At 39.2% G+C, this 20,477-nt stretch overlaps 1 protein-coding gene across 22 annotated transcripts in view; it reads right to left on the bottom strand.

Moving 5' to 3' along the window:
* The window catches only part of NRXN3 (neurexin 3), a 1,711,975-nt gene that overhangs the window by 537,225 nt on the left and 1,154,273 nt on the right, over nt 1–20,477 (bottom strand). The gene's annotated exons all lie outside the window — the stretch shown is intronic.

Below are 20,477 nucleotides of genomic sequence, written 5' to 3'. Positions count from 1 at the left end.
GAAAAAAGCAAACAAGGCAAGGGCCTCCACACCCGAACTTAGATTTGTCTCGTTTCTTTTTTTGTTTGTTTGCTTGTTTTTGAGAAATCCATAATTCCTCAGCCATCAAACACTTCAAGATTCTTGGGGCTTAACAAATATTTTCTAATTAATCAGCAATATAAATAATGTAGATATTTCACCATTAATGTATCCCCGTACCAGGGGAACAAACACCACCATATGCAGGTACTTCTGAAGGTAGTGGGACATCCCGTTGTTAGAATTATTGTATACAAAATATTAATAACAATGTTACCTACTAAGAATAATGCCACATGTCTATACTAATAGTCCATGCCCCATTAGCTCTGTCTTAGTTCAAACTGTTAGAAAGAATTTCTGACGTATATACACTACCAAATGTAAAATGGATGGCTAGTGGGAAGCTGCTGCATAGCACAGGGAGATCAGCTCGGTGCTTTGCGACCACCTAGAGGGGTGGGATAGAGAGGGTGGGAGGAAGACGCAAGAGGGAGGGGATATGGGGATATATATATACATATAGCTGATTCACTTTGTTGTACAGCAGAAACTAACACAACACTGTAAAGCACTTATACTCCAACAAAGATGTGAAAAAAAAAAAAAGAACTTCCTTACATTGAATAATATGTGGCCTTTCTATTTCTAAGCATGGATTCCATTTCTTTCCATTAAAGGTATACTGACCACTAATTCCACCTTTAAATTATCATTTAGCATATGTATTGCAACAGATGTTGTATCACTCACCCATCCCCTGATATTACTCCAATCCCTCCACAACTGAGCCTTCTACAGTCCTTTAGCTGTCATCTACACAATACAGGCTCAAGACCCATCTTCTCAGGTTTTCTTTTTCAAAATGCTTTCTAGTGTGTGAATGCAGGGAGGTGTGTAAATGTAATATCCTTCATGTGATCTGCCCAGCACTATGTATAACAGGATTACTTACTGTGCAGGTTTATTTTAGCAGCTGATCATCCACATTGAGTTTGTGGTCAGCTAAAATCTTCTGGTTTGCTTTGTGTGAATTTCTGTCAAAACAGATCTCTCTAAATGAATTGTGTTTATGCATTTGTTTATTTCAGTGTAAGAGGATAGATTCTAGAATGAGAAAGAACTAAACTCAATTCCAGACACAATATTTTCAAGCCACATGACCTTGAGAAATCAATTTAATATCTTTTTCAGTTTTCTTATCTGGAAAAAATTAATAATTCCATATCTCACAGTTTCTCTCAAGGAATTCAGAGACAAAATGCCTAGCATAGAGTAGGTGTTCAAGAAATGTTGGCTCCTTGTTCATTTCACTTCACGGTTTCAGATTATCAAAAAACTTTTTTGATCGGGTATTTGTGCCATCTGTGTATTTGGTTAAACATGTGTTCAGAACCTTCCTGTGAGCTGTGCACATCAATAGAGGATAGGCCGGCACCAAGGACAGCATTCAGGGGTTTCTAATCAAAATGCTGCCAAAGCTAGTGAAGGGATTGAAAAGGTTCCATAAATAAAATGTTGATTTGTGAGTTTAGTCATTACTGAACTATAAAAATAAATAGCTACCTAGAATATGAGAAAGGCGATGTCACATGACATTGCTTAAAGTCACACATCATACATACATGCGTTATCAAGTCTTGATTCATTAAATAATCACTCCACAATTATTCCCACAAATGACCTTCCATACGTTTACCATATATATGTATTTACGTACGTGTATGTGTGTTAAAAACCTTTGAGACATTCCAGGTCACTTCCCAAATACCTAACAAAATAATTCAACTGGACATGAGTATATAAATGGAAAGAAAGCTTTGTCCCAGGGTTCTTTAGATCATAATGAAGAGCAGAGTGTCCTTACTTTTAGGAATCTGCTCACTGAAATACAAGTCGTTCAGAAAAAAAAAAAAAGTGTCATTAAGCCATAAACAGCACCACACAATGTGAGTTACAACATCTGGCAGGGAAAATGATTTTTAGTTAGGGCTGATTTTGAAAACTAACAACTTATTTTTTACCTTCCTGAAAAAAATGTATAAAATGGTATCTAGCTGGACCATAGCCGTACAAAAACAATGGTATAGACAGAAATGTAGGGAACTACAAAGCTCAAAAAAAGGGAAAACATTTTTGATATGGTTAGTAATAAAACAGACACGAACATATGGAAAATTGCACTGGCATAAAGAACATCATTAACCTGGAAGAAATCACAAAATCATTCAGATATCATACTTGGATACAAAAGTATAAAACATGCATTCATTCAACAAATATTTCTTAAATGCCAACTGAGGACCAAGCACTGTGACAGGTATTGGAGTTCAAAAGTCAATAAAGAAGTCATTCCTGACATTAAACAGCCAGCATAGTGAGTGCTGTTAAAAAAAAGAAAAAAAAAATCCTTGCTGAGGGTTTCAACGTCAAGATTTATCCACATATTATGTTGATCTTCCCAGACATAGCCTGAAAACTACAAGATAGACACTCCTCACATGTCAATTATGCTTTTGGTTGTACAGGAAGAATTTAGAAGGTTTGTAGTAGCTGCATCAACTTATGGACATCACTTTAGCTCTCCTGAATAGGTTTCTTCATTAAAAATGCAGAGACTGCAACAGTAACTCATGAGACCCTGGGCAGCTCTAACATTTTGAGATCAAGCTATATAAAATAAGGTGAACATTCAGTGTAGAATGTCCACTGTTTATTTAGTCTACTGATAGCATTTCTTATAAACAAGAGTACATTGTATATTTACTCATGGATATTTGCAAGTTTAACAACCAGTAATTTATGCTTTCATAAATAGCATTTCATGGATATATTGAACATGCGAAATTAGAAAATTGTGGTAAGTTATTAGACATCTTAGGTTAAATTGCAATTTTGTATGTACTTGCCAAAGACCTAAATCTCAAATTTTAAACTGAATTGTTTGTTAATGACTTTAATTTTTTTAGTATGACTATGGCTTTATATTATTACCTAACACCAGAAGGCATTTATTATCCTGAATAATAAATTAAAAAAATGTTTTGTGAGTGTGTATGTGTATGCTTCTTTATGTGATTTTGTCTGTATAGCTTTGCTTTTACCATTTGTCCTAGGGTTCTGTCTGTCCATTTTTTGTATTTTTTTTTAGTATAGTGTTTAGCGCTTGTTATCATTGGTGGATTTGGTCTTTGGTTTGGTTGCTCTCTTCTTTCTTGCTTGCTTTTTATTATTACTTTTCATTTTTAATAATTAAAAAACATTTTAATATCTTTATTTTATTTTACTTTATATCCTTTTTTCTTTCTTTCTTTCTATTTTTTTCCCTTTTATTCTGAGCTTTGTGGCTGACAAGGTCTTGGTGCTCTGGCTGGTGTCAGGCCTGTGCCTCTGAGGTGGGAGAGCCGAGTTCAGGACATTAGTCCATCAGAGACCTCCCAGCTCCATGTAATATCAAACGGCGAAAGCCCTCCCAGAGATCTCCATCTGAAAACTAAGACCCAGCTCCACTCAACGACCAGCAAGCTACAGTGCTTGACACCCTATGCCAAACAACTAGCAAGACAGGAACACAACCCCGCCCATCAGCAAAGAGGCTACCTAAAATCATAATAAGGTCACAGGCACCCCAAAACACACCACCAGACACAATCCTGCACACCAGAAAGACAAGATCCAGCCTCATTCACCAGACTGGAGGCACCAGTCCCCTCCATCAGGAAGCCTACACAAGCCACTGAAGCAACCTTACCCACTGGGGGCAGACACCAAAAACAACAGGAACTATGAACCTGCAGCCTGCGAAAAGGAGACACCAAACAGACTAAGTCAAGCAAAATGAGAAGACAGAGAGATACACAGCAGATGAAGGAGCAAGGTAAAAACCTATCAGACCAAACAAATGAACAGGAAATAGGCACTCCACCTGATAAAGAATTCATAATAATGATAGTAAAGATGATCCAAACTCTCGGAAATAGAATGGAGAAAATATAAGAAACATTCAGCAAGAAACTAGAAGAAATAATGAGCAAAAAACATTGACGTACAACAAAATAAATGAAATTAAAAATTCTCTGGAAGGAATCAATAGCAGAATAACTGGAGCAGAAGAATGGATAAGTGACATGGGAGATAAAATAGTGAAAATAATGACTGCAGAGCAGAATAAAGAAAAAAGAATGAAAAGAATTGAGGACAGTCTTAGAGACCTCTGGGACAACATTTAATGCACCAACATTCGAATTATAGGGGTCCCAGAAGAAGAAGAAGAGAAATAGAAAGGGACTGAGAAAATATTTGAAGAGACTGTGGTTGAAAATTTCCCTAATATGGGAAAGGAAATAGACAACCAAGTCCAGGAAGCGCAGAGAATCACACACAGGATAAATCCAAGGAGAAACATGCCAAGACACATATTAAGCAAACTATCAAAAATTAAATACAAAGAAAAACTATTAAAAGCAGCAAGGGAAAAACCACAAACAACATACAAGGGAATCCCCAAAACTTTAAGAGCTGATCTTACAGCAGAAATTCTGCAAGCCATAAGGAAGTGGCAGGATATACTTAAAGTGATGAAAGGGAAAAACCTACAACCAAGATTACTCTCCCCAGCAAGAATCTCATTCAGATTTAAAGGAGAAATTAAGACCTTTACAGACTAGCAAAAGCTAAGAGAATTCAGCACCACCAAACCAGCTTTACAACAACTGCTAAAGGAACTTCCTTAGGCAGAAAACACAAAAGAAGGAAATAACCTACAAAAACAAACCCAAAACAGTTAAGAAAATGGTAATAGGAACATACATATCAATAATTACCTTAAATGTAAATGGATTAAATGCTCCAACCAAAAGACATAGACTGGCTGAATGGATATAAAAACAAGACCTGTGTATATGCTGTCTACAAGAGACACACTTTAGACCTAGAGACACACAGACTGAAAGTGAGGGGATGGAAAAAGATATTCCATGAAAATGTAAATCAAAAGAAAGTTGGAGTAGCAATTCTCATATCAGACAAAATAGACTTTAAAATAAAGACTACTACAAGAGACAAAGAAGGACACTATATAATGATCAAGGGATCAACCCAAGAGGAAGATATAACAACTGTAAATATTTATGCACCCAACATAGGAGCACCTCAATACATAAGGCAAATGCTAACAGCCATAAGAGGGCAAATCGACAGTAACACAATCATAGTAGGGGACTTGAACACTCCACGCTCACCAATGGACAGATCATCCAAAAGGAAAATAAATAAGGAAACACAAGCTTTAAATGATACATTAAACAAGATGGACTTAATTGATATTTATAGGACATTCCATCCCAAAACAACAGAATACACTTTCTTCTCAAGTGCTCATAGAACATTCTCCAGGATAGATCATATCTTGGGTCAAAAATCAAGCCTTGTTAAATTTAAGAAAATTGAAATCATATCAGGTTTCTTTTCTGACCACAACGCCATGAGACTAGATATCAATTACAGGAAAAAAAAAAACTGTAAAAAATACAAACACATGGAGGCTAAACAATACACAACTAAATAACCAAGAGCTCACTGAAGATATCAAAGAGGAAATCCAAAAATACCTAGAAACAAATGACAATGAAAACTCGACAACGCCAAACCTATGGGATGCAGCACAAGCAGTTCTAAGAGGGAATTTTATAGCAATACAATCCTACCTCAAGAAACAGGACACATCTCAAATAAACAACCTAAACTTACATTTAAAGCAATTAGAGGAAGAAGAACAAAAAAAACCCAAAGTTAGCAGAAGGAAGGAAATCATAATGATCAGATCAGAAATCAATGAAAAAGCAATAAGGAAACAAGAGCAAAAATCAATAAAACTAAAAGCTGGTTCTTTGAGAAGGTAAACAAATTTGATAAACCATTAGCCAGACTCATCAAGAAAAAAAGGGAGAAGACTCAAGTCAATACAATTAGAAATGAAAAAGGAGAAGTAACAACTGACACTGCAGAAATACAAAGGATCATGAGAGTTTACTACAAGCAACTCTACGCCAATAAAATGGACAACCTGAAAGAAATGGACAAATTCTTAGAAAAGCACAACTTCCAAGACTGAAGCAGGAAGAAATAGAAAATATAAACAGACCAATCACAAGCACTGAAACTGAAACTATGATTAAAAATCTTCCAACAAACAAAAGTCCAGGACCAGATGGCTTCACAGGCAAATTCTATCAAACATTTAGAGAAGAGCTAACACCCATCCTCCTCAAACTCTTCCAAAGTAAAGCAGAGGGACAAACACTCCTTGACTCATTCTATGAGACCACCATCACCCTGATACCGAAACCAGACAAAGATGGAACAAAGAAAGAAAACTACAGGCCAATATCACTGACGAACATAGTTGCAAATATCCTCAACAAAATACTAGCAAACAGAATTCAACGGCACATTAAAATGATCATACATCATGATCAAGTGGGATTTATCCCAGGAATGCAAGGATTCTTCAGTATACGCAAATCAATCAATGTGATAAAACATATTAACAAATTGAAGGAGAAAAGTCATATGATCATCTCAATAGATGCAGAAAAAGCTTTTGACAAAATTCAACACCCATGTATGATAAAAACCCTTCAGAAAGTAGGCAAAGTGGGAGCTTATCTCAACATAAAAAAGGCCATATATGACAAACTCACAGCCAACATCCTTCTCAATGGTGAAAAACTGAAACCATTTCCACTAAGTTCAGGAACAAGACAAGGTGGTACAGTCTCACCACTATTATTCAACATAGTTTTGGAAGTTCTAGCCACAGCAACCAGAGAAGAAAAAGAAATAAAAGGAATCCAAATCGGAAAAGAAGAAGTAAAGCTGTCACTGTTTGCAGGTGACATGATACTATACATAGAGAATCCTAAAGATGCTACCAGAAAACTACGAGACTAATCAATGAATTTGGTAAAGTAGCAGGATACAAAATTAATGCACAGAAATCTCTTGCATTCCTATAAACTAACAATGAAAAATCTGAAAGAGAAATTAAGGAAACACTCCTATTTACCATTGCAACAAAAAGAATAAAATACCTAGGAATAAACCTAAGGAGACAAAATACCTGTATGCAGAAAACCATAAGACAATGATAAAAGAAATTACAGACGATACAAACAGATGGAGAGATATACCATGTTCTTGGATTGGAAGAATCAACATTGTGAAAATGACTCTACTACCCAAAGCAATCTACGATTCGGTGCAATCCCTGTCAAACCATCAATGGTATTTTTCAGAGAACTAGAACAAAAAATTTCACAATATGTATGGAAACACAAAAGACCCCGAATAGCCATAGCAATGTTGAGAAAGAAAAACAGAGCTGGAGGAACCAGGCTCCCTGTCTTCAGACTATACTGCAAAGCTACAGTAATCAAGACAGTATGGTGCTGGCAAAAAACAGAAATATAGATCAATGGGACAGGATAGAAAGCCCAGAGATCAACCCACACACATATGTTCACCTTATCTTTGATAAAGGAGGCAAGAATATACAATGGAGAAAAGACAGCCTCTGGACAGCTACATGAAAAAGAATGAAATTAGAACACTTCCTAACACCATACACAAACATAAACTCAAAATGGATTAAAGAACTAAATGTAAGGCCAGACACTATCAAACTCTTAGAGGAAAACATAGGCAGAACACTCTATAACATAAATCACAGCAAGATCTTTTTTGACCCACCTCCTAGAGAAATGGAAATAAAAACAAAAATAAACAAATGGGACCTAATGAAACTTAAAAGCTTTTGCACAGCAATGGAAACCATAAACAAGATGAAAAGACAACTCAGAATGGGAGAAAATATTTGCAAATGAAGCAACGGACAAAGGATTAATCTCCAAAATTTACAAGCAGCTCATGCAGCTCAATATCAGAAAAACAAACAACCCAAACCAAAAATGGTCAGAAGACCTAAATAGGCATTTCTACAAAGAAGATATACAGATTGCCCACAAACACATGAAAGGATGCTCAACATCACTAATCATCAGAGAAATGCAAATCAAGACTACAATGAGGTATCACCTCATACCAGTCAGAATGGCCATCATCAAAAAATCTACAAACAATAAATGTTGGAGAGGGTGTGGAGAAAAGGGAACACTCTTGCACTGTTGGTGGGAATGTAAATTGATACAGCCACTATGGAGAACAGTATGGAGGTTCCTTAAAAAACTAAAAATAGACCATACGACCCAGCAATCCCACTACTGAGCATATACCCTGAGAAAACCATCATTCAAAAAGAGACATGTACCACAATGTTCATTGCAGCACTATTTACAATAGCCAGGACATGGCAGCAACCTAAGTGTCCATTGACAGATGGATGGATAAAGACGATGTGGCACATATATACAATGGAGTATTACTCAGCCATAAAAAGAAACGAAATTGAGTTATTTGTAGTGAGGTGAATGGACTTAGAGTGTGTCATACAGAATGAAGTAAGTCAGAAAGTGAAAAACAAATACCGTATGCTAACACATACATATGGAATCTAAAAAAAAAAAAAAATGGTTCTGAAGAACGTAGGGGCAGGACAGGAATAAAGACGCTGACATAGAGAATGGACTTGAGGACACGGCAAGTGGGAAGGGTAAGCTGGGACGAAGTGAGAGAGTGGCATGGACATATATACACTACCAAATGTAAAAGAGATAGCTAGTGGGAAGCAGCCGCCTAGCACAGGGAGATCAGCTCAGTGCTTTGTGACCACCTAGAGGAGTGGGATAGGGAGGCTGGGAGGGAGACCCAAGCGGGAGGAGATATGGGGATATATGTATATGTATAGCTGATTCACTTTGTTATAAAGCAGAAACTAATACACGATTGTAAAACAATTATAGTCCAATAAAGATGTTTAAAATAAATAAATGGCCACATTTTTCTGCAAAGATTAGAAAATGTATATATTATGCAACCTAAAGGAAGAGTACTTCACCCATGAACATTTCAGGCATATTCTCCCCAAACAGAGCCCTGCCAGGTCAGTAAGAAAATTAGTTTCCTAAATAAGGACAGTCATTAACAGAGTTGGTCATGAAGAGAGAATGTGGTTCATGCGAGGGTAATGATACTTCTAACACTCAATTGCAATGAGGTCTACAAAGATTCATAAGTGATTCTAGCCCCAGCTATAACCCTAAGCCTACCTAAAAGCAGCACACATGAAATTTAACACTGATAATATTATCAGTGGTCTGTCCTAGGAACGACTACATATCACAAGTAGAAAGACTAGAAAACCACATCTTATGTCTTTGCGCTCTGTCCTACTTACTGAAATACAGTTTTCCTCCTACACATCCTATTACTCCAAATATCCCAAATTCCATAAAACATCAGGCTTGTTTCCACTCAGCAGTTTTTATTGGTGTTAAAATGCTAATTGTTAATTTATTTATCTGTCCAAAACCTCTCCCAGAGCCTGAGTTTTTCTTCATTGAATCAGCTTGTCCTGGGGATACAGCTAAACCTGCCTTTGATCAGTGTTTAATCCTTCTAGACGCTCAGGGGTGTGTAGTTTAGTATCTATGAGAAAGTAATTAGAAAGGATGGAGAAAGATAGTATTGTAGCTCCTGCTAGCATGAGAAATGAAATCAGAATTCTCTGCCCCCTCTTCTGTCTTCACAGACAAGGGATCATGCTACAGAATGTAAAACTCAAAAGTCTGGTGATACTCTTAATTAAACAAAGGGGTGTGGATTGAGATTCAATAGAATTTATTATAACAGAGGATCTTTCAGAAACAGAGCTCTAATATGGATGAGAAACAAGGAAAATACACTCTTCTGTCCTTAAGCAGTTATAGGCATCCTTGTTCTAACACACATTCTTAAGTAACTATAAGGAAATATTATCTGAAAAGCAAGTAATTATATAACTCAGCCGAAAATAAAGTGAGCAGAGAGAAAGAAATAAAACGTCAATATTCAATGATTAGGGTATAAACCACAAGGAAGGGAAGGGAAGGGAATGCTTAGTGGCTGATGCTAACGTAATGAGAATGATGAGGCAAGAAATTAAGAAAGAAAAATTTAATATTAGAAAATGTTCCATGGTGGACAATTACAGGAATATTCAAGATAGTAACAGAAATCCAATAATGCACAATGATTATTCAAAATTGAACCCAAAGAATGTTCCACACAAATAAATGAAGCAGAGGCACCCAAACTTATCTCTAGTTCTAATTTTCTGGACTCACCTAATGGAATGTTCCTAATAAGCACAGTATTACTCAGCAATTGAAACACGACAACAGCTCAAGAATGGCTTAAGGTGACAATTAATATTGTTTAGTTCTAGAATCTTGGTGACAATGCTAAAGGGAAAAGAAAAGTTTCAGTGGCATTTTAATGATAACACACTATAATTTCCCTCCCCTGATGGACAAAGTAATTGTCTCGGCATCAGACATCAGAAAAAGCACGTCATAGATCCACTCTGTGCTGTTTCTGTAACAGGCCAAGCATCCACACCGCCCCTTCCTTTTCTAACTGCTTCTGTACATCTACTCATCTCCAGAGGCTGCCTTCACCTTTCCTTGCACTGAGGTCTCCTGCACTTGTAATCTGGTGCTTTTGCTTCTTGAAAGAAGACGTTTTTCAAACTGCGGGTAGATTTAGTACCCTCCTTTTCCTTTGTGTTGATAATATCGCTGCTTGTCCAATATAACTTGAATTGGGTCTTCCCAATACACCAGGGGCTTCCCTGGTGGCACAGTGGTTAAGAATCCACCTGCCAATGCAGGGGACACAGGTTCGAGCCCTGGTCCAGGAAGATCTCACATGCCGTGGAGCAGCTGAGCCTGTGCGTCACAACTACTGAGCCTGCGCTCTAGAGCTCACTAGCCACAACTACCGAGCCTGCGAGCCACAACTACTGAAGCCTGCGCGCCTAAAGCCCGAGCTCCACAGCAAGAGAAGCCACTGCAATGAGAAGCCCATGCACCACAGCGAAGAGTAGCCCCTGCTCGCTGCCAACTAGAGAAAGCCCGCACACAAGGGGCAAGGACCCAACACAGCCAAAAATAAATAAATTAAAAAACAAAAAAACCCTCCTCAGAGATTTTCTCTGAAACTATGATGTCATTAATATCTCATACTATTACATTGGCTTAAAAATCTTTTGTTCATGTTCCCCTTGACCACCATTAGTAAATGTTCCTGAGGACTCACCCCCAAAATATATACATTTATTCCTAATATGTAAATATGTACTACTATACTCATCCATTAAATACATTATAAAATATACTATATTAGAAATGTAAAAAAAAGATAAAAGTAAATATAAATAGAAGCTTTAAAATTTTCTTTATACCCCTCAATATATGTGCCCCACCTTGAATCAATTGCTCTATACATTAAATTCTGATCAGCTTAAAAAAATGACGTAATTCTGTTGCTATGGCATTTCCTTCCTGTTAAAGGGTTGAATTGTTTCTTCCCCAAAAGATAGGTTAAAGTCTTTACTCCTAGTATCTCAGAATGTGACCTTAGTTGGAAATGGGGCAATTGCAGATGTTATTAGTTAAGATGAGGTCACACTGGAGTAGGGGGGCCCTCAATCCAGTAAGACCAATGTTTTCAAAAGAAGAAAAGACACTCAAGACACCCAAAAGGAAAACATCGAGTGGCAATGGAGACAAAGACTGAAGTGCTATATCTGTAAGCCAAGGAATGCCAAGAATTACCAGCAAAACACCAGAAGCTAGGAAGAGGCAAGGAAGGATCCCCTCCTAGAGCCTTCAGAGGAAGCACGGAACTGCCGACATTTTGATTTAGAACTACAACATAATAAATTTCTGTTGTTTTAAGCTACCCAGCTTGTGGTATTTTGTTATGACATCCCTAGGAAAAAAATACACTTGTTTTAAAATTTTAATTTAATTAATTTATTTTTTACACAGCAGGTTCTTATTAGTTATCTATTTTATACACACCAGTGTATACATGTCAATCCCAATCTCCCAATTCATCCCACCACCACCTCCACCCCACCCCCTGCCGCTTCCCCGCCTTGGTGTCCATACGTTTGTTCTCTACGTCTGTGTCTCTATTTCTGCCCTGCAAACCGTTCATCTGTGCCATTTTTCTAGTTCCCACATATATGCGTTAATATACGATATTTGTTTTTCTCTTTTTGACTTACTTCACTCTGTATGACAGTCTCTAGGTCCACCCACATCTCGACAAATGACCCAATTTTGTTCCTTTTTATGGCTGAGCAATATTCCATTGTGTATATGTACCACATCTTCTTTATCCATTCATCTGTCGATAGGCATTTAGGTTGCTTCCATGACCTGGCTATTGTAAACAGTACTGCAGTAAACATTGGGGTGCATGTGTCTTTTTGAATTATGGTTTTCTCTGGGTATATGTCCAGTAGTGGGATTGCTGGGTCATATGGTAATTCTATTTTTAGTTTCTTAAGGAACCTCCATACTCTTTTCCATAGTGGCTGTATCAATTTACATTCCCACCAACAGTGCAAGAGGGTTCCCTTTTCTCCGCACCCTCTCCAGCATTTGTTGTTTGTAGATTTTCTGATGATGTCCATTCTAACCACTGTGAGGTGATACCTCATTGTAGTTGTGACGTTGAGCAGTTTTTCATGTGCCTCTTGGCCATCTGTATGTCTCCTTTGGAGAAATGTCTATTTAGGTCTTCTGCCCATTTTTGGATTGGGTTGTTTGTTTTTTTAAATATTGAGCTGCATGAGCTGTTTATATATTTTGGAGATTAATCCTTTGGCCATTGATTCATCTGCAAATATTTTCTCCCGTTCTGAGGGTTGTCTAAATACACTTCTTAATACAGAAAAGCTTCCTGATTCCATCCAAGCAATGAACTATAAGAAAATATCACCCAAGATTGAAACTCCCCACTCCATAATTCAATAACTGGAGAGAGGCAGGGATAGAGAGACAGAGGGAAAGAGAGATATTATGTGATGGTAAGAGTTCAGCACAATAAAACAGAGTTATCTGTGGAGTTGCTGGCAGAGTCTGCATCTCAATGGTCTACATCAACTGATGTGCACCCATCTAGCTACATCAACTATGAACATGTTAAAATACTTTCATAAGTAGGTGACAAAGAGTCACTGCTTCAAACAAACCCCTATCACTGATCATTCTGGCCTTTCTCCCTCTTTCTGTAATTCAGCAACTAAAGGGTCAATGACTATCTCAGCAAGAGACCCAAGGCAAAGTCAGTTTTGCTTGGCTGTATTTCCTATTGGTTGTTTAATATTTTAATATTACCCAGGCCAATATGACTAACAGAGATTGGGTTTCTTGTTTAGCTAAACAATTCTCCACAGCTAACACCCATGAGGGGAATAATGGAATCCCTATTCAATCCATATTTTTTTCCTCAGCATCTCCACCAAATGTTCATTTTGAGTCGAGGACGAGATGCATTTGCAGGGTGTTGGAGGCCAGGGATATTTGCATCATACTTTTGTGATGTAATTAATATAACATTTTCCCAGAGTTCCCAGTCTTGTTCCTGTTTTTAGAACACACAGAATGGAAGATAAAAAGAAATAGGAACCATACTTTCCACCTTGCTGTGGTCTGAATGTGTGTATCTCCCCCCTACCCAAACTCCTATGCTGAAATCCTGATGCCCAATGTGATGGTATTAGGAGGTGGGGCTCTTGGAGGTGCTTTGGTCATGAGAGCAAAGCCCTCATGAATGGGATCAATGTTCCTATAAAAGAGCTCCCTCGCCTCTTCCATCACGTGAGGACACAGTAAGAAAGCACCATCCATGAACCAGAAAGTAGGCCCTTAACAAACACTGAATCTGCCAGCACCATGATCCTGCACTTCCCAGCCTCCAGAACTGTGGGAAATAAATTTCTGCTGTTTATAAGCTACCAGTCTACAGTATTTTCTTACAGCAGCCTGAACAGGCTAAGACATACCTGATAGAAGAGTCATTCTTCTTACCACTAAAGTGAAGTTAGAGATTTATGCCTAAACAAAGCAATGCATTCAGCCTAATTAATTTTGATGTCTATGATTTCAGAGTGCTATTTGCATGTGATATCATCTGTAAATGTATTTCTTATTTAACCATCTCCCCAAAGGGCCATGTCTTGTTCTGCCTTCTTTCTAGTAACAACAGCTCATATTAAGAAATAAAACTTTGTGTAGCATTGAAATGTGCTAAATAAATTGTTTTCTAAGGCATAACTTCCTTTTATTGTATCTCGCTCTGGATAGGCTAACACAATGGACAGAGCTAACAAGAATACACTCAGGTTTCATTTCATGGATTCTTTTGTATACTATAGGATAATAAGACCAGGAATATGATTAACCTGGTTAGTAATGAAAACTACATAACTTTTACCTATTTTGGAGAAAAATCTGGTATTATCCCTTGGAATACTACTCTCCACTTTATACTTTAGTACTTTGGTACTTGAATTTTGTCCAATATTAGTATCTTTGTTTATAGTCTATTGTATTTTGATTTATTTCCCACTTTACTTCTGGTAACCTTTGGAAGGGGTGGTGATTTCCCTTTCTTTGCCATCATGCCACACTTCAGGAAAGGCTCATTTAATCTTTTAAAGAGTTTCTCCATGGAGACCCCTTTTCTTTTTCCTAACAGAATTGAGAATTGCTCCTACATTTAGAATAATATATATTATAGTATACTTTGCACACTTCAGAACTTGAAAAGAATTTTTCCCGAACACCTATCAAAGTGTGCTTGAGGAGAAGACTAATAACCCTGTTGCTATGAGGCGTTGTAAGCTTTCCCTATTTTTACCAGGCATATTTTTTTTTTTTTTTTTTGCGGTATGCGGGCTTCTCACTGTTGTGGCCTCTCCCGTTGCGGAGCACAGGTTCTGGACGTGCAGGCTCAGCGGCCGTGGCTCACGGGCCCAGCCGCTCCGCGGCATGTGGGATCTTCCCGGACCGGGGCACGAAGCCGCGTCCCCTGCATCGGCAGGCGGACTCTCAACCACTGCGCCACCAGGGAAGCCCTACCAGGCATATTTTAATCCTTAATGCATGGAATGGTGCCATTATAATAATTCTGGCTATTTCCCATCATGTTTAGACAACTGGAATCAACAGCACATTACGGGATAAAAGAAGTACAATGAGGGAAATTAGATACGTTAAGATCACCTGGGAATTCCAACGTAACTCATGGACTGCCAAGTTTCAAAGGGAAACTGGGCTGTGGTGTAGCCACAGAGGATCTGGACAGAGCACAGGCGTGTAAGAAGCATGCATCCTGGCAAACGATTAGAACACTTCCCTCGTGCTGATGAGGAGCAAACCCTGGTAACTGCACACAGTCAGTGCATAACCTTAATAATTTGTTCTCTGTCACCTTCTTAATAGTTTCTTTCCTGTAAGGCAAAGAGGCACTTTTGATTTTGCTCTTTAGTTAGCTTCCGCCTGGTCCTTAGACCATCCTACAAGTAACCAAATCTTTCTGGAACATTTGTAGCGCATCCAAGATAAAGGATAAGAACGATTCACAGACGGTCCTCATAATTATAAAAAACAAAACAAAACAAAACAAAAAAACCCTCTTCTTAGCACTCAGTATCTGCTCAAAAAGTAGTTTATAGAAATGCATGCAGCAATAGCCATAGCTTCTTTAGGAGAACACCATCCACGGTGAGCTTAAAAGCCTCTAGAGAATCCATTAGAAGCCCTAAGGACCAGTCTACCTGCTAGGAGTTTCCGATATAGCAACCCAAGTCCTTCAAACATAATGGGCAGCCACATAGGCAAGCAACTAACTGTTAAGTTTGGCTACATAATAGCCTTGAGGATACGACGTAAAGAGAGGGTAAGACAGATAAATGAAACCTGAGCTACAGGTAAGAAAATGTAAAAGGAAATTCCCAAGACAGGCCCAGGCCAAGATGGTGCTTAATGGCGTCCTCCCCAAATTGATACACTGAAGGGCTAACCCCTAGTACCTCAGAATGTGACTACATTTGGAGACAAGGTTTTCAACCAGATAATTAAGTTAAAATGAGATCAGTCGGGTGGGCCCCAATCCAATATAACTGGTGTCCTTATAAGAAGAGGAGATCAGGATGCAGACATACACAGAGGACAGACCATGTGAGGAATCGGGGAGAAGATGGCCGTCTATGAGACAAGGAGAGAGGGCTCAGAAGACAACAACTTCTTGAAACCTTGATCTCAGACTTTTAGCCTTCAGAATGGTGAGGAAACACACTTCTGTTTTTTAAGCCACTCAGTCTGTGGTACTTCAGCATAGCAGCCCAAGCAAACGAATATACATGGCCTGACCCAAAGAAGATTGTTAGACAAAAAGAGCTCATTTGAAGACTGGACTGATCCATGTATAGGTAAAATAAAATTAGGAGCAGACACTGCTAGAAGGTATTGAGGAACTAAGGCCTCCCATCAACCAGCCACCAGTACAAACTTGCTGGGTATGTGAGGGAGCCTTGGAAGTGGCTCCCTTCAGGTGACTGGAATCCTGGCCAGTATCTTGACTACAACATCATGAGAGACCCTGAGCCAGAACCCAGCTAAGCCACTCTTGGACTCCTGACCCACAGAAATGGAATGAGATGATAAATGTTTATTGTTTTAAGCTTCTAAGCTTTGGGGTAAGTTGTTACAAGGCAACAGATAACTATTACACCTGATAAAATCAGAATGAACTCAGGATTCTAAATGGGTAAGTCTAAAACTTAATCAAATAGCTGAAGGCAGTGTGAAGGTGGTGGAGTAAGGTAGTTAAAATCTCTGGCTCTGAGTAGAGACTTACAGGTTCAATTCCCAGCCTCTGTCCTTTTATTAATGTGAGACCTGGGGGAACTCATTTAATCTTTTTGAGACTCAGTTTCCTTATGAGAAATAGGGATATTAATAATACCCATGCATCAGGAAGAATAGATGAGATCATTTCTAGGGTCTGGTGCATTGTAAGCATTTGATAGATGATGGCTATAATAATTAGAGAGGTAAAAGAACTCTAAAAGCTGAATCAACGTTGTTTACCAAAATCAACTACTTTCTGGAAGTAGAAGGAGTGGCCCCCACCTATCCCTTCCCAAGTGACCCTTCTTAAGGAGACAGCACTTAATAAGGGTCAGTGAAAAAAAGGTTCACCCTATCTAGAGACTAAAAAGGCTGTCAAGTTTAATGAAGCCAATAATGGGGAAAACCAGAATCTGTTCGTCAACCACAGTTGCCAATGTGGTGATGTGGTCCGGCTCTTCCCAAAGCCCTAGTACTGAAGTGTTAATGGAAGGCGCAGAGAAGAGTCAAACAAGATGTATCTTGCAGACCTGATGAGACAGCAATTTGCAGACAACTGGGGCTTATCCCTGATGATGAATTGGTGTCAGGGCTGAGAGGAAAACGAGAAACCAGCCTCCTGGAGACCTTGGAAAGCTGGCAGCAGGAAATGTGAACAACATGCTCCAGGTTCTATGCAGATTAAATGAGTTTTCCAGATAAGATCATGGTGTTAATGAAGAGCCATTAAAAACAGCCAAGCAAACAAATAACCCTGTATAAAATATATATATATATATACACACACACATATATACACACACACACACACAACACACACACACACACACACACACACACACACACACATATGCCTGAATCTCTGCCAAAACATCTAGCATTGCCTTTAAAGTTAAAGGCTCTTTATAGGTGAGTATATTAATGGGGGAGAAACCATATAACAATAGCATTTGTCTTTAAATATAAAAATCCAGAGCATTGTTGACTGCTGTGAAGCAAGTGTCCAGTGTCAAGAGCAAAGGACATGGAAGAGGTGTGATAATGAAGAATAAAAAGGAAGGGCTGTCAAAGAAGGAGGTTTCAACAAGGATGACTGCGTTGTCCTCAGAGGGAATGTACAGTCTATGTATGGCTGTGATGTCTTATTCTCGATCCCCCACCTATGAGCCAACTACAGTAGAATCAATGGATGCCAATCACTCTGGAAGGGATTTCCACTGACAAAGCATCCCAGCACTTAGAGATGCTCTGCAACGGTGCAGAAATCTCTACAGGAACAGAGAACAATTCAGGGTCAACACACGCAGGTCATTTCCAAGACAGATCACATAGTACATTTTTGCACAGCCTGGTAGTTATTTCCCACCAGAACACAACGTTTTTTTTTTGTTTTTTGTTTTTTTTTTCGGTACGCGGGCCTCTCACTGCTGTGGCCTCTCCCGTTGCGGAGCACAGGCTCCGGACGCGCAGGCTCAGCGGCCATGGCTCATGGGCCCAGCCGCTCCGCGGCATGTGGGATCTTCCCGGATCGGGGCACGAACCCGTGTCCCCTGCATCGGCAGGCAGACTCTCAACCACCGCGCCACCAGGGAAGCTCCACAACTGTTTTTTAAGTTTAAAAAAAGGATATCGTTTTTGAACTTTCCATAGATTTAGAGGAATATCCCAGTCTCGCTGACACCAAGATTTCAGTAACATCCCACTCTGACCCGATCTTATTCCTTAAGATGGTATCTTATATAAACTGAGATCCACCTTAGAGATCCTTGAAAGGAACTTCCCTCACTCAAGGGAGATGTTAAAACTGGGGGCAGATGAAGTCAAGCCACTGGGCTTCACGGGGTTACATGAGAGTTTATTAATCTTTTGTAACCAGTGGGAATGCTTAGAATAATCAGGTAAATGTGAGGAAATTTTTAAGTGAAATGGAATAACTTAGAAATGGCCGGGGGAAGATTTTTAAAACCAGAAGAAAAAAACCTAATCACTGAAGTTCTAGCCCTTATTCTGCCCCAGGTATATTGCTTTGACAAAGTCATTTACTTTCTATGAACCTCAGGTCCTTATCTCCAAAATGTGACTCTGACCTAGGTAACCCCTAAGAGTACTCCCATTTATAAAATGTCAGGACACAAATGCTGCTCACGCCATTTAACTCTGTGTTTGTCAACAAGTTTTAAAAGATACATTGGCTGTGGAACCCCCAGGTACTAGAAAAATGTCCTAAGAACCAGGTAGCCAGGATTTTGAAAACATATGAAGTTCATGGTGAAAACAATAAGGTTTGTATGGTCCATTGCATGGTAGTTTGGGTAGTTACTCTTTACCAGCAATTACAACAACAGCAACAAATAATAATAATAATGGTTGGCATTCATTTAAGCCCTTACAAAGGCCAGGCATAAAAGCACCTTGCATGTATTAGTGCTTAAATCCTCACTATCCATGGTTTAAAAATATATTATCCCCGGGCTTCCCTGGTGGTGCAGTGGTTGAGAGTCCGCCTGCCGATGCAGGGCATGCAGGTTCGTGCCCCGGTCCGGGAAGATCCCACATGCCGCGGAGCGGCTGGGCCCGTGAGCCATGGCCGCTGAGCCTGCGCGTCTGGAGCCTGTGCTCCGCAACGGGAGAGGCCACAACAGTGAGAGGCCCATGTACCACAAAAAAAAAAAAAAAAAAAAAAATATATATATATATATATATATATATATATATTATCCCTATTTTACAGGTGAGAAACCTGACACACAGACTAGAATAAGGAACTTGCCCAAGGTTACACAGCTAACAAGTGGCAGAACTAGAAATCATTCCCAGACAAAATCATTCATTTTGCCTCCAAAACCCGACAAGCACTATGGTGCTTCTGGTAGGTGCAGAGTGGATGACCAGGGTCTGTGGCATGTTCCTGTGGGTGTTTGCGGAGCAAAAGATGCTTTAGGGCAGGAGCCGCACGTACCCATCTGCCTTTAGCACCGACTGAAGGCCTCTAAGTGTTAAATAAATGTTTGTTGAATGAATGGTGTTAACAGGTCACTTTTCATAGCTACTCACCAACATATCGGGGTCCAAAAAGGTGATGGGCGGAGACAAAAAGCTCTCCTCAGACAACAACCTCTTAGACCAAGTGTCTCTTTTCCGCACAGGTTTAAACACAAAGCTGGAACGGACTGGCAAGTGTGTGTTCGGGAAGCTCTGACACTCATCACGCCGCTGAATGAACTGGTGCCTAAGGGGGCCAGGAGATGTGCAAGTATCCTCTCTAGGCGTTAGTATCCCACAGCCCCAATTTCTACCATGAAGTACAGTCTACACCATTCTCCTTTCATTGTACCACACTCCTCAGCTGGTGAGTCTCCTGTGCTTATGGAGTTTGTGAGCAGGGGTTTAAAAAGGATTACGTGAGATGATAATTGTCTAAATACTTTGTAAGCCCTGAAGCACAAAGTAAACATAAAGAGATGGCATTGTTGTCTCTGCTGCTGCTACTACTGCTGTTATTGCCACCACCACCACCACTACTAATTACTACTGTATAATTACTACTGGAGCAGAAATCCTAAAGTGTCGAGATTAACATTTCCCCTGGAC

This window comes from Globicephala melas, chromosome 2, assembly GCF_963455315.2.
Source record: "Globicephala melas chromosome 2, mGloMel1.2, whole genome shotgun sequence".
Taxonomy (NCBI): Eukaryota; Metazoa; Chordata; class Mammalia; order Artiodactyla; family Delphinidae; genus Globicephala; species Globicephala melas.
This window is presented reverse-complemented; position numbering and strand designations above follow the sequence as displayed.